A 16,433-nucleotide genomic window follows, 5' to 3' on the forward strand; every position below is an offset into this window, starting at 1 on the left:
TATGTTTTTGGATGTTTAGGGTTTTCCATTGTTTCTCAACAATAAATAACCCTTTGAGCCTCATTGTAACACATTTGAGAGGCATGTAGCCGCCACATCTCTTCTCAGAGATAAGCTACCATCGCCCTAGCTGGTTTATTCCCATTTCTGTTTGTAAGCATATTTCAGTATTTTACATTAATGAAATGAAGTATTATTTCTGCTGCATCTCTATATTTATGGTTATATCTGTAATTTGTTGCATTCCTATTTAAATCTGGATCATTGGTATCAGAGTGGTCTGCTCTTTCTCTGTTTTTCTTCGCATGTCCCCAACGAGGTTAGGATATAAGGAGTTAGGGCTTGAACTGGTCAAACCTTTACAAGACCATCCTCGCAAATCCTGGCGGCCTCCCATGGTAGATGAAAAGAAAGACAAGGGGGTAGGATATCCTATCAAAATCTTTCTTGAAGAAGCCCTCGAGTGAAAAAGGAATGCGATGATGGAAAATTTTTCCCAGATCCTTCAGCAGCTACCCAGGGGCGACACATTTGCTTCCAACAGCTACTCTGGAAATGCCACATCCTTTAAGGTACAAGTTAACTTTGAAATCCCCATATTCGAGGGTCAGATAGACACATATGCTATAGATAAATGGTTAAATCTCCTAGATGGTTACTTTTTTGTTCATGATTTTTCCAGCAAGGAAAATATCACTTTTTCACTTCTCAAAGCAACCCCCCATGTCAAGGACTGGTGGGAAACCTACTGCAAGCAAAAGGATGAAAGTACAGGCTCACTATTTTCAGCCGCACCCACTTGGAATTCATTCTAGGATGCCATCAAGGAGTAGTACTACCCTATCAGAAGCTGTGAGGACAAATACATAAAGTGGACCACGTTGTGATAGGGAAGGGACCAAGATGTGCTGGAGTTCACAAATATTTCTCATACCCTTTGCATAAAGTTGGGTATTAAGGATTTTGAGCGGTATTTGGTACTGAAATATTGTGGCTGCCTACACAAGTACATCCAGTATGAGATGGAGTTCTTGGACATCTCTTCACTCGGCACAATGTACCGATACGCTGTCAAGATCGAGCAGAAGTTTAAACAAAAGAAGCAAGACTTTGGATCTGCGAATCTGAAGAACAAAGGACAAAGACAAGGCGGGGTGACCCAAGACAACCCATCGAAGCCACAAGAAAAGAACAACATCATGAAGTCAAAGAAGGACACAGGAAAGTGGTGTGAGTTCCATAAGGGCCCCACTCATAACATAAGTTAGTGTCGAACCAAGTAGTTGCTGGTGGCCGAGTTGAAGGCCTCAAATCAGATGCATGTTTTAACCCTGAGTTAGAACCCCACAATGGGAATGACAAAGGGAAGAAAATAATTGATGTGGAGCCTAGTGCCACTGTTGTCACTGCCAAGGTCCAGAAGAATGAGCCCAAATATCCAGAGGAGGGGGAGTGTCTTTTTCACTCACAATTGTGGGTGAAGGGTTCATCACTACAATTCATTGTCGACAGTGGCAGCCAAAAGAACCTCATTTCAGCAAAGGTCGTGAAGAGGCTAGGCCTACCAACCACACCACACCCGCAGCCATACAACATTAGGTGGCTTCACCAAGGGCGAGATCTCTTAGTTTGCCAGTAGTGTCACCTTCCCTATAGCATCAAGCTCTTCACAGATGAAGTATTGTGTGATGTTGCACCTCTTGATGTTTGTGATGTATTATTAGGCCAACCATACTTGTGGAAGCGACATGTTGTGTATGAGTGAAGGCCCCACGTTGTTATTATTTCTTTGGGTAATTCATTATACAGGATATTGGAGGTAGCCCCACATCGTACCACCACCTCTTTGATATATACTAAGAAGTGCAGCAAGATCATCTCCTAGACTAGGAAATTCATTTTCTATCTGGTTCGCTCCCAAAGTAAGGGGAAGATCATTGCCACATCCATGACCCCCGCAAAGGGTTCCTCCATGCAGCAGCAATAATAGATGGATACGGTCATGAAATAATACAGGAACATCTTCTCCTCACCCACAGGGGTACCGTGGAACTATCAGGTCAAGCATTCATTCGATCTAACTCCTAGAGCACCTCTACCCAATGGGTTGATATATTGTTTATCCATTTTGGAAAATGCCAAGTACAAGCAGCGACATGATCAGCATTAGCTACCACACAAGTTTCAAGTGTCCGAAAAAGTCTAGTTGCATCTGTAGGAAGAACACCTTACAAGAGCCCATTAGAAGCTCAAACCACTCCGATATGGTCCTTACACCATTACCAAGGTTGTGGGAAACAATGCTTTAGAGCACAGCATTCCCCCATTCCTTTGCTTGCACCAAGTGTTCAATGTGGACCACCCTCGACCATGCTTCCCACCATTACTAGACACATCAGAGGTTGCAGAATAGCTAACTAGGGACCAAGATCAGCAGAAGTTTCCTCATCTCATGGAGGAACTCAATGCCATGGGGACAATTTCTTCCTAAGTGGGGAGGAATGAACTTCCAGAGCTGTTTTCAAGCCCTAAACGATGTTTTTTTGGGAAAACTAGGAGCAACATGTGTTTATAAATTGATGTTTCTCACTCAAAAGTTGTAGTCCTCGGATGGATATTTCTAATGAAGTATTATGCGTGTCAAACGAAGATCATATGCCAAAGTTACAACCCCGGGAAGTTGATGTACCAATTTACCCAAACGAGGCCCATAATTTGGCGCTTCATCTTCTAGTGTTAGGTTTTGGATGTTTAGGGTTTTCCGTTGTTTCTAAACAATAAATAGGCCTTCGAGCCTCATTGTAACACAATTTAGAGGCATGTAGCCACCACATCTCTTCTTAGAGATAAGCTACCCTTTCCCTAGATGGTTTATTTCCATTTCTATTTATAAACATATTTCAGTATTTTACATTAATGAAATGAAGTATTATTTCTGTTGCATCTCTATATTTATGGTTATATCTGTAATTTGTTGTGTTCCTATTCAAATCTGGATCAAGTCTATCTATCCTCATCCCTCTACCTTACAAACAACACATCATCGTTTAGCGAAAGAGATCCAAACATGGATATGAATATGATAGATCAAACCAAACTATGGTGATAATGGGTATTATTGATCTCTTGATGTGTGGTTAAAGCATTTAGAGCCTTCAATAGATCACAACAAAGTTTTTTTTTTCTTACAATACATCGTAGCTATTGGAAAAAAAATATTCCTTTGGGACATTTCACATCGACCAAAAAAACTTATCTACATGCACTTACATCCTTTGCAATGTGTTATAGAAAACAATGTTTTCTACATGATACATTACAACATGAGAAATTAGATTTTTTCATTCAACAACATTGTGTGAAATATCTTCTTCTTCCAATAGATTGCATTCTCCCAAGCCTTTCTCCCCATAAATACCTCTTCATTTCATGTTGCACAAAAAAAGCTTTAGATTCATGTGTACCACACTTCAGTAAAAATTTGGTTTGTGATGTGTCATACATATTTTCTATTTGGTTGTGATACAAATTATGGCATCCTTTCTTCAATTAATTAACGACATACTGTGTGATGTAAAATGCAATGAAGGAAATTTTAGGAAAACAATATGACTTTGCTGTAACAAAGGAAAATTTTCATTGCATGAAAGGAAAAATTATGCAATTTGATATATTGCATGAAGATAACATTCTGGGTAATGTGATATGTCATAGAGATGGGAATTTTCTTGTAAATGTGAGATGTCTTAAAGAAGGGAAAAATGAGGTAATGTAGTGTTTTGTATGTAAAAAAAAATTCCCATCTAACTTTGCAAAGGAAGAAATTTTGGAATATGTGAAAAGGGAATTTTGTAAAAGTTTACTAGGAAAAGTTTGAATTTGAAGTTATTTGGTGTGTTATAGGTCTATTTGGGCACATCACTCCTGACATTCAAATCAGTACAATTAGGGTTCATCAAACCCTAATTAAGTTGTTACATGCCCTAGACAAGTCATCAAATTGAATGCTTCCATCCATTAAAGTTTCCTAGCCTGAAACCCTGCTGAAATGCCTCCTTGGGACACCAACACAACCTTGGTTAGGGGTAACTACATTGCATAGAAGGTAGGCCCATTCAGGCCTACATTGCAGTGCACTTAGGACCTCTTTGACCTGCTTGGGCGAGAATGAGTGAAATTCACATTAGATTCTGCGAATATTCCTTCATTCTAGATGATTCTAGAAGGTTCCCATCTCTTATCCCCTCCTATGAGATCAAAATTGGATAGGCTAAGGATCCATTAACCTCTTATCCTCTCATCCCTTGCTCCATGGAAAGTAAATCCAAGTTTGGAAGGCCATTCAATACCCTCATTTATGACAAAACCACCTCTATTTCCTATAAATTGAGCACTCATCATAGTGATCAAGGGGGCTAGAATCTGAAGATAGTAGAGAAATTCTATTGGTTTGAGATTTGAGTTCATGTCAAGCAATGTTATGCTGCTGGATTGGTGTGATTTTGGTGTGATGAGGGTTGGAATGAAGCTGGATGAGTGGCACAGGATCGAACTGTATTGGGTGAAACTCTTCCTTCTACATTAATAAAGTTGTTTATTCCTTTTCTCATATTCTTGTTCATATCTATGATGATTATCTGTTTCATTGTCTTCAATTCCATTGGTTTATAGTAGATAGATCATGTATGCTTTGAATGTTTCTTGTTTCTGTTTCTCTTGATGCGGGTACCTTTTGAGTGGATTTAGTTCAAGTGGGAGCGACGGGAGCGATTCAAAAGAGATCTAGGAAGCAAAAGACTACAAGTAAGTTCCTCCATTTCATCTATATTCTATAAGAAAAGGTTAAACTAGTTTATTTATGTTGTTCTAGGTGTAGTCACCCACCTAGGGAAAATGTGTTTATCGATAGATGAAAATTACATATAACAAATTGGAGACTCAACTGAGGAATGAACATCATTCCTGGTAGCTTACCCTAATCATATTATATCCTAATAGACTTTTCTTGACTTCGTTGATCTTATTTCAGTGATATTGAAATGTTTTTGGTCAAAATACTATGATTAGATGTCTCTTGATTGGGCTCTCTGGCACCAGCGTAGTATTGGTCTTGACATAGTGCGCTACAGAGCACCCTTGGGTTAGAAGCAGTGCATTGAAGTGCACTGTCTCCCACTCTAGCCTACATTGATCCCTCTTAGGCTAAAAAACCCACCTTTGGCTTGATTTTTCCAAAGTTGCTTCTAATTTTGTATGTTGAAAGATCAATGTTTTCTATGCTTTTTTTGTGGTCACCAACAACCCCCCTCTTTGTTTGATATTAGAAATAACACCAAGCAAAGGGGGGACCCTGAACAAAAAATCCAAAAAATATTTTTGTTAAAGTTTTTGTATTTTTCTCCCTAAGGCTTGATCACATCGCGAAGAGAGAGTGAGGCGTTTCCTAAGCGCGGAAAACAAAACTGTGAAAAAGCGACGTGAAGTTCATCGCGTCGCATGCATTCAAAGCGCTCTTAAAAAGAAGATCTTAAGTAACCGCCGACCGCCGATATGCGACATCGCATATCGCAAACGTCGCACTAAGCAACATAAGCAATTGAATGAAATCTGCGATATCAGCGATCTGCGATCTGCGATATCAGCGATCTACGATATTAGCGATCTGCGTTCTACGATAACACTTAATGACGTCGCAGCCCTCGATACTGCGATATCAATCGCAGAAAAGACTCATCGCAAGAATTCTCCGACATACACGGTAGACCCAAAATTGAGCGCGCGCCTTAAAGGAAATTAATGACCGCATGCTTGAGTATCCAGGAATGATTGCATCGCATTCTTCGAAGAGTCAAGTCATGATGAATGTCAGAATTATGCATTCATTAGAATTTAATGCTTTCATGTCAATCTTTTTGTCATTTCCCTTCTTCTTTGCGTAAACTGCAAGACATGCAACTGATATAAATCTATATGCAGGAAACATTTAAGGAAAAGGGGAAAGCACCAATGAGATAACAGAGAGAAGATGCCTCCGCAAATGGATGCCGCATGCAGCAGGACCGCGGATTCCAGAGTATCACCCAATAGACACTGATGAAAATAGAATATCCAAGACTCAGAGTCAAAGGCGTACAAAAGCAGCGTGATTGCAAAAGATCTTAAGGCTGAGACTGGGTAAAGTAGAAAGAAAAACGCAAAAGAAGGAGGACGCTCCAGAAAAGCCTAGAATAAAGAACGGAAGCAATTCTCGATACAGGGAATTGTCCATACAGCGCGACTCCTAACTCATTGAGTCATTCGCACGACCGGAAACCGAAATAGCAACAACAAAATCAGTTCGAAAGGAACTTGGGTTGTACTAAGTATACACGCAGCGAATACACCCAGCTAGAGAAAGGTTTTCGAAAATATCTTCTAGTCTGTCAGAAAGAGGTGCCAGCTCTTGTTATTTCCACTTTTATCACTCAAACGAAAGAAGAAGGCAACCAACCGACTCTTCCCAGGCAAATGTTGCATTGTTTGCAGCACTAAGGAGCAGATACAGAAACGGTCAGAAATTAGATTTAATTTTTAGAAATAAATTTGCTTTTAGTAAAGGGCGGTCATTTGAAGCCGTTTCCCAAATTTGTGTAATTAATATTAATTAGTTAGTAGTATTTAACCCTTCTCATGGCATTTGGAGAAGGGTCCGGAAATCTGTCAAAAAACTTGTCCTCAGAACATGCACTTCTGCACCCTCGGAGGGGGTTTTTGATGAATGGATGGATCGAGATTTATTTATGTTTGCATTTTAATGTCTGTTACTGATGTTGCACTTCTGTACTCTTAGCAGATATTAGAACAAGTAGAAATAAATCATTATTGCTTGAAGTTTATTAGTGAAATCAGTCATAAATGGTACTTTTATCTCTTGACTAATTTCTGCTTATATTCCTAAAGTGATATGCAGTTGAGTTCTTTATATGTTACTGTATGAATGCGTGTATTACCATTTGGCACTTCTGTACGGTGGAGTCATTTATTTATGCTTGACATATGAATAACTAATTATGCGATATGTTGTTCACAACTGTTTTGCCTAACTTTTTATGCAGAATGGTTTATCTTTACTGGTTTATCTTCTTATAATAGCTGAATGATCTTTATTACCAGCTATTGTTCGAAATATTTTTAGATCGCATAATAGGAGAAAACACCCCGGGTTAGCGTAGATTAGATGTATTGTTTTTCTTCATTAGATTACATTAGTATAGAGTTAGTTTAGCAGTTAGAAATAAGATTAGTTTAGAATACCTTTAGATCAATACCATCAAACTCTACACACACACGCACACTCCTCACATTTGGAAACTGGTCCCATTACCCCCAGTCGGACCCGCTACTCCAAACGGGCAAGGAGCTGCCAACCAGGTTCCGGACTGGGTGGGTATCCCCCTTGTTGTCGACCCGATTTCGGGGCCCTCAACATTTCTGGCACTAGAAGGAGGGCACGAGCTATGAATGGCACATAAATCAAAATCTAAATACCATTCTGAGAGCAAATCACCCTCACCAACTCCCCCGACTTCTCCGGTACGATTAAACTCAGAACTAGAAGTCGCTCGGACATCCACTGCTGCTATACACCCTAATACATCAGACCAACTTATCATTGATCCCCCTGAAATTCAAACTTTGATTCGTAAGCTCCAGGGATTCTCTATTTTTACTCAGAGGTCTGATAAATCTAAAGGCAGCGTGACTTCGCAGTACAACCCTGCTCATCCCCTGACCAGATTGAAGAGTGAAAAATTTGGCATCCAGCCAACTGAAATCCCTCTCCCCACTAGGAAAAGAGCAAGGAAAGCACTTCCAGAGTCTGACAGAGAGACTCTTTCATCTACTTCGTCCATTTCAACTCCCTCACCGCGAAGTCAGCCACCCACATCCTCACCTCAAATCACTCATCCATCTCCCACAACCCTTCCTCTGCAATCATCGAAGATCATAATATCTCCATCTTCTCAGCATCAGAGATCATCTTCTGCACTTTTATTAACTAGCAGCTCAACGATGGCCCAGTCTCCATGGAACAATCCTGGGTCGGTTTTAATGCCTCCACCCCTGAGTCCAATACCGGCCCATCCTGAGAAATGGCTACCGAAGTTCAATCCAGAAACAGGCATGCTAGGTGAAGAACATATCAATAATTTCATGCTTTCTGTTAATCTCAACGGAGTTACCAACGAAGATGCTGTTGTCCGGCTTTTCCCCTATACAATGCAAGGGACAGCCGGGTCATGGTACTTTTCGCTGCCCTCCGGATCTATCACGAGCTGGGACATTTTTCAAAGTCAATTTCTTACCAAATTCGGTGATGATAGATCAACAGCGACACTGATCAACGACTTATCCAATCTTAAAGCTGAGGCTAGGGAACCCATTAAAGATTTTAACTTACGGTTCAACAAGATCCTCAACAAAATCCCCGCTGCTTCTCAACCCAGCGAGGAAGTAAGATGTGAATGGTACATCACGGCCTTACCATCAAACTTGGCCATCTTCGTAGATAGGGCAAGCAAGACAACCTTAGTTGAAAACTTAACTGAGGCGTTAGCAGTTGAAAAATGCGTAGTAGCCCTAGAAAAGAGATCTGCAATCGAAGAGCGTAAATCTAAGAAAATCTCTTTCAAAGAAGACACCAAGAAGAAGCAAACGAAAGATCCTTTCGATATGGAAGGATTGCAAAAGGTATTAAAAGCCATGTCTAATGAGATGATTGACATAAGAAAACAAGTAGCAGAAACGTCTTCAAAAAAGCCTTTCAGGACTTTTAAAAGAAATCCTCCCATGGAGACGAAGCCACCCAATGCTGTCTCAAACGTTGAATCTGAAGAAGAAGAAGAAGAGAATACCATCGAAACATAGACCGACGATGAAGAAGTGGTGGAACTGCAAGGAATGTGGGATTTCATCCTCCCACAGGAAGAAGATCAAGAAGCATTTCCGGTTAGCACACGAAGCAAAAATCAACTTGATCCTCCCCAAACTACCCCTAAACAGAAGGGCGCAAGCCCTGCAGCAAAAGAAAAGGTCGCAACAAAGAAGACAACTACTAAAGCGACCCAATTTAGCCCGGTCCAATCAGATCAATCGCCTCCATCAAAAACACTGATAGTGTCGGATGAAATGGAGTATAACATCATCGATGACATGAAAAAGACTAGGGCTAATATCACTCTATACGAGTTGAGCAAATTGAAACATCAACAGAAAATAATGATTAAAGAATTACATGCCGTGCCTACTACACCTTTACCTACGGCTGTAGCCTCCCACAATGTGGGAAGACCCCCAATCAACACGATCAATAAGATTGATCCAAATGACATCGCTTTGATTGGAGGAAGATCTAGATCTCATACTCCTCCTTTCCTCCTCACTTATGAAATTTTCAATAGAAACGTGCACAACTGCTTGGTTGATTCTGGTGCTTCAACCAATATTTTACCCAGGTCAATATGTGCCAAACTGAATGTTCAACCGCAAAAATCCGCAGTGCGCATAGTTCAACTTGATCGATCGCAAGTCGAAGTGATAGGTGAACTTAATCAAGTGACCATAAGACTGTCGTCTAACCCCAAGGTATGCCAGGTTATCGACATTCTGGTGGCTGATATCCCTGAATTCTATGGTTTGATTCTTAGCAGGGACTGGTCCGAAAAACTCCACGGATACTTTTCAACCGACTGGTCGCACATGTGGTTACCCTACAACGGTAAACCAAATCAAATAAAGGTTGAACGAGAGTTGGACCAAAAATACATAGTGACGGATTTGGAAGGGGAGAATGAAGCAATAGCATACAACAGCAGCATCATAGGCAACTACTCGGTAGATTCTTTCCTCAGAAATTTCAATGCTCACATATCACCTTATTTGGAAAATTCAGTTTTGTCCCAAGTAGAAAACTTTTCCCAAATTGATAATTCAAAATGTGTTAGTTTTTTAGATAACCCTGTAAATACATCTTTATTTTGGAAATTATATTTTGATGGCTCTAAGTCCAACGAGGGAGCAGGAGCAGGATGCGTTCTGATTAGCCCAGACGGAAATAAGACCATCTTACATGCATACTTGAGTTCGATTGTACGAACAATACAGCGGAATACGAGGCCTTGGTGCAAGGCCTATACAAAGCAATCGGATTGAACGTCAAGTATCTTCAAGTCTTTGGAGATTCTGAGATTGTCGTCAAACAGGTACGTAACACCATACACTGCCTGTCAAGTCATTTGAAACACTATCAATCTTTAGTACAAGATCTCACTGCACATTTCATAGCATTCAATATTTCGTCAGTCCCGAGACTCCAAAATGCAAGCACAGACCTGTTAGCTAACGTAGCCTCCAGACTTATTCCCTCCGACGATTTTAGTCCAGATAGATTCTCGATAGAATTAATTTTTAAACCGTCCATCCCTGACAACATCACCAACTGGAGAGTGTTCAATGACGATCCAGACATCGTAAGTTTCCTCACCTCTGAAGGATCCTACTCAAACCAGATAATTGACGAAGAGTGTCATGATCACCAAATACAACAAAGTAGCACTGATAATGTTATACCCAAATCAGTGGTCAAATTAGAAGACTTATATGATTTGAAAAGTCGGTTCAAAAGGTCAGCTAATGCCAAACTCTACAGTTCAACTCTGAACTACGAATCAGTGAATCAAGGAACCGATGAGAAGCCACAAAACGTTAATCTAGGCCAGGGCCTAGCCCCTGAAGAAAAATCAGCATATATCAGCCTTCTGAGATGGTACAAAAATGTTTTTGCCTGGAATTACGATGAGATGAAGACTTACAACACTTCTATCATTCAACACACTATCCCTATGATTGACAACGAGAAACCTGTCCAACAGAAGCTCAGAAAAATCCACCCCAACTTGGAAAATCAGATAAAGACTGAGCTGAATAAGTTGTTGAGAGCCAAAATAATCTTCCCGGTCAGACATTCCAAATGGGTATCCAATATGGTACCTGTTAGGAAGAAAAACATAGATATTATAATCTGCATCGACTTCCGGAATCTCAACAAAGCCTGTCAGAAAGACAATTTTCCCCTCCCACCTATGGATCAAATATTACAGGAAGTAGCAGGCTCAGAGTTAATGTCTTTTCTGGATGGATTTTCAGGATATAATCAAGTGCTGGTACACCCGGATGATCAGTTAAAAACCACCTTCCGAACTAAATGGGGTACCTACGCGTATCAGAAGATGCCTTTCGGTCTGATCAATGCCGGCGCTACCTTTCAAAGGGCCATGGACATTGCATTTAAAGGTTTAGTCAATAAATCGGTAGTGATTTACCTGGACGATATAACAGTGTACTCCAAGAACCGAAGCGACCATCTCAAAGATTTGAAACAAATCTTTCAAAGATGTTTAAGGTATGGGATCTCTCTTAACCCGAAGAAATCTTTTTTCGCATTAAGTGAAGGGAAATTGCTAGGATTCATAGTGTCAAAATCTGGTATTCACATTGAACCTGACAAAATCAAAGAAATTTCCGAAATATCCATGCCCCATAACAAAAAGACCATGCAATCTTTCCTAGGACAGATCAATTTTGTAAAAAGGTTTGTCCCGGATTTTTCACGTATTATTTCTCCTTTACAAAAAATGATAAAAAAGAATTCAAACTTTAAATGGGGTCTAGATGAGCATGAAGCATTCAACTTGATCAAACAAGCCATCATCAACGCTCCATCTTTAGCAACCCCGAATTTTTCAGAACCGTTTGTCTTATACATGTTTGCCTCAGAGAATTCTTATGCTGCGATTTTGACTCAAGTGAATCAAGAAAAGGTAGAAGCTCCAATCGCATTTTTTAGCTCGAACTTACAAGGTGCTGAACTCAATTATTCGGACGTAGAGAAACAGGCATATGCCGTTTTCAAAGCATTCAAATATTTCAGACCTTTCTTGCTAAAGGCCCATACCAAAGTCATAGTACCGTTTCCAGCGGTAAGAAACCTCCTGATACAGAAGGATGTGGGCGAAAAGAGAGCGAATTGGATCACCGCCTTACAAGAATACGACCTTGAGATCAAGCCGGCACACATCGTGAGAGGTCAAGGCTTTTGTAAGATGTTAGCTGGAGCATCGCAAATTCCTGAGAACTCATCTGAAGAGGTACACGCGTATGAGGTAAGCCTAAACGACGTAGAATCATTATATGCTGACACCATTTATTTTCTTAAGAACGGGTATGCTCCATTTCACCTGGATCACACCAAGAAGAGAGTCCTGAGATTGAAAGCTAAAGAATACCAGCTCATAAATTACGTGTTGTTTAAAAGAAATTATGATTATGTGCTTCTTAGATGTCTTGAGAAAACTGAAGCCGAAAAGGTTTTGCAGGAACTCCATGATGGACCAGCAGGTGGACACTATGCTGGAGAAGCCACCGCACATAAAATCTTACGTGCAGGATATTACTGGCCCACGTTGTTCAAAGACTCATACAATTACGTAAGGAAGTGCCAAGTCTGCCAGACTGCTACAGGGAAACAAAAGAAGTCATCCATGCCACTGCAACCGGTTAACATCGAGCAGCCGTTCAGTCAATGGGGCCTGGACATAATAGGTGAGATCATTCCTCACTCTTCTAAACAGCATAGGTATATCCTCACAGCAACTGACTATTTTACTAAATGGGTAGAGGCAGTTCCTCTCAAGACAGTTAATTCTGAAAACATTATTGAATTCATAGATCAGTTTATCATCACTAGGTTTGGATTGCCAACGGCCTTAATATTTGATAATGCATCATATTTTTCTGGAAATACCATGATTGAGTTTGCGCTCAAAAGAGGGTTCAAACTGAAGTATTCTGCCAACTACTATCCGCAAGGTAATGGGTTGGCTGAATCGAGAAACAAGAACCTTATCAGGATTATTAAAAAGAAAATCGACCAAAACCAAAAGAATTGGCACAAAGCGCTGGTAAACGCCTTATGGGCAGATAGAATTACAAAGAAAGCTTCTATCGGCACTTCTCCCTTTAATTTAGTTTACGGGAGAGAAGCAGTTCTTCCTACTGACTTAGTCATTCCCTCTTTGTCCTTAGTACAATACATTGATGAAGTACCTACTTCCTCCTTACAATTAAGACAAATGGAAATAATCAAACTAGAAGAACGACGAGAACAGGCTAAGAAAACCCATGCTCACCACCAGGCGCTAATAAAATCCTCTTTCGACTCAAACATAATGACCAGAAAAAGCTTTCATATGGGAGATTTAGTTTTAAAGTGGGATAAGGCTCATGAAGAAAAGGGCAAACGTACGAAATTTCAGAAGCTGTGGCTTGGTCCTTTTCAGATTGTAGAGGTCATAGGCCCATCGAATTTTGTGTTGCAGGACTTAACAGGCAGAAGAGATTCTCTGCCTGTGAATGGACAAATTCTCAAAATGTATTTTCCATAGAAGATCATTCTTCTATTTTTGTAGGATAGTTTTAGTTTTATTTTTGTTTTTCTTTTCTTATAAATAAGGTTGGTTATGAATGATCATAGATAGTATTCATGAAGGATCATGCCATTTCTCTATCAGATTTTGATTTCACTTGTATAAATAGCAAAACTTTTCGAAAAATCTGACTTTTATTATTGACAAATAGAGTTAACTTTAGCCTGAATATGATGTTAGTTTCAACTTCAAAAATCTTGGATGAAAGCAACTTTTGGCAAAATATTGTTTTATGCCAACGCAATGAAAGGTATCATCAATAATAAAATAAGTATTCTCTGCAAAGCTGTTGTTTTCAAACTCTATTATTGTCGTCCAAAGCTTTCTTAAGGAAAAACAATGACTTCCTCCCTGCTGAGGGAAATTGCAGCATCCAGAGAAACAATCCAAGAAAACACTATATCTCAAAGAATAAGAGGTCTCATCACGAGCCGGCTTATCATGATCACAGATATTATAACTTGCTGACTTTGCCATTACTGTCTATCAAAACAGGGCAATGACTCAAGATTGTTGCAATCAAAAGACAAGGGGTCTCATCACGAGCTAGCTTGTTCAGCAAAAGTGTAAATCAAGTGAATGACTGTGTCATAATTTGGCCACCAAACCAAGACATTGTTCTTTAGAGAATAAAAAAAGAAAAAAGTGACAAAATGATTTTTCTCTGAAATGTTGTAAATAACCTCAAGCAGGAAAAAGGATCATTGCTGGATAACATGGTAACCCTGTCGAGGCTATGGACGCTTGCGGGCAGCAGAGGCTCTACCTACAACAAATGAGCATATTTTACAAAGCCAGTACGCAGAGAAGACCTTATTTTATCTTTAAAAAAGACCGATTAATGTCTGGTGTGAATGCAAGAACTAACCCAGAGGAAGCAGACAATCGGAATAAAAAGGTTGTGACGAAATATCATTGGCAGGATGAGGGGTAATACTCTATCTGTCCATAACAAAATTTAGACATACAAAAAATTTTCTGTTTTGGAAGTGAAAATGCAATAGAACAGCAAAGATAACTGGTTCTTCACAGTGAATCGCCATTGTTTTGGTCACCAACAACCCCCCTCTTTGTTTGATATTAGCAATAACACCAAGCAAAGGGGGGACCCTGAACAAAAAATCCAAAAAATATTTTTGTTAAAGTTTTTGTATTTTTCTCCCTAAGGCTTGATCGCATCGCGAAGAGAGAGTGAGGCGTTTCCTAAACGTGGAAAGCAAAACTGCGAAAAAGTGACGCGAAGTTCATCGCGTCGCATGCATTCAAAGCGCTCTTAAAAAGAAGATCTTAAGGAACCGCCGACCGCCGATATGCGACATCGCATATCGCAAACGTCGCACTAAGCAACATAAGCAATTGAATGAAATGTGCGATATCAGCGATCTGCGATATCAGCGATCTGCGATATTAGCGATCTGCGATCTACGATAACACTTAATGACGTCGCATCCCTCGATACTGCGATATCAATCGCAGAAAAGACTCATCGCAAGAATTCTCCGACATACACGGTAGACCCAAAATCGAGCGCGCACCTTAAAGGAAATTAATGACCGCATGCTTGAGTATCCAGGAATGAGTGCATCGCATTCTTTGAAGAGTCAAGTCATGATGAATGTCAGAATTATGCATTCATTATAATTTAATGATTTCATGTCAATCTTTTCGTCATTTCCCTTCTTCTTTGCGTAAACTGCAAGACATGCAACTGATATAAATCTATATGCAGGAAACATCTAAGGAAAAGGGTAAAGCGCCAATGAGATAACAGAGAGAAGATGCCTCCACAAATGGATGCCGCATGCAGCAGGACCGCGGATTCCAGAGTATCACCCAACAAACACTGATGAAAATAGACTATCCAAGACTCAGAGTCAAAGGCGTACAAAAGCAGCGTGATTGCAAAAGATCCTAAGGCTCAGACTGGGTAAAGCAGAAAGAAAAACGCAAAAGAAGGAGGACGCTCCAGAAAAGCCCGGAACAAAGAACGGAAGCAATTCTCGATACAGGGAATTGTCCATACAGCGTGACTCCTAACTCATTGAGTCATTCGCACGATCGGAAACCGAAATAGCAACAACAAAATCAGTTCGAAAGGAACTTGGGTTGTAATAAGTATACACGCAGCGAATACACCCAGCTAGAGAAAGGTTTTCGAAAATATCTTCTAGTCTGTCAGAAAGAGGTGCTAGCTCTTGTTATTTCCACTTTTATCACTCAAACGAAAGAAGAAGGCAGCCAGCCGACTCTTCCCAGGCAAACGTTGCATTGTTTGCAGCACTAAGGAGCAGATACAGAAACGGTCAGAAATTAGATTTAATTTTTAGAAATAAATTTGATTTTAGTAAAGGGTGGTCATTTGAAGCCATTTCCTAAATTTGTGTAATTAAGATTAATTATTTAGTAGTATTTAACCCTTCTCATGGCATTTGGAGAAGGGTCCGGAAATCTGTCAAAAAAATTGTCCTCAGAACATGCACTTCTGCACCCTCGGAGGGGGTTTTTGATGAATGGATGGATCGAGATTTATTTATGTTTGCATTTTAATGTTTGTTACTGATGTTGCACTTTTGTACTCTTAGCAGATATTAGAACAAGTAGAAATAAATCATTATTGCTTGAAGTTTATTAGTGAAATCAGTCATAAATGGTACTTTTATCTCTTGACTAATTTCTGCTTATATTCCTAAAGTGATATGCAGCTGAGTTCTTTATATGTTACTGTATGAATGCGTGTATTACCATTTGGCACTTCTGTACGGTGGAGTCATTTATTTATGCTTGACATATGAATAACTAATTATGCGATATGCTGTTCACAACTATTTTTCCTAACTTTTTATGCAGAATGGTTTATCTTTACTGATTTATATTCTTATAATAGCTTAATGATCTTTATTACCAGCTATT

Source organism: Pinus tabuliformis, chromosome 1_1, assembly GCF_031772625.1.
Source record: "Pinus tabuliformis cultivar Carrire ecotype Pingquan chromosome 1_1, CPIR1, whole genome shotgun sequence".
Classification (NCBI taxonomy): domain Eukaryota; kingdom Viridiplantae; phylum Streptophyta; class Pinopsida; order Pinales; family Pinaceae; genus Pinus; species Pinus tabuliformis.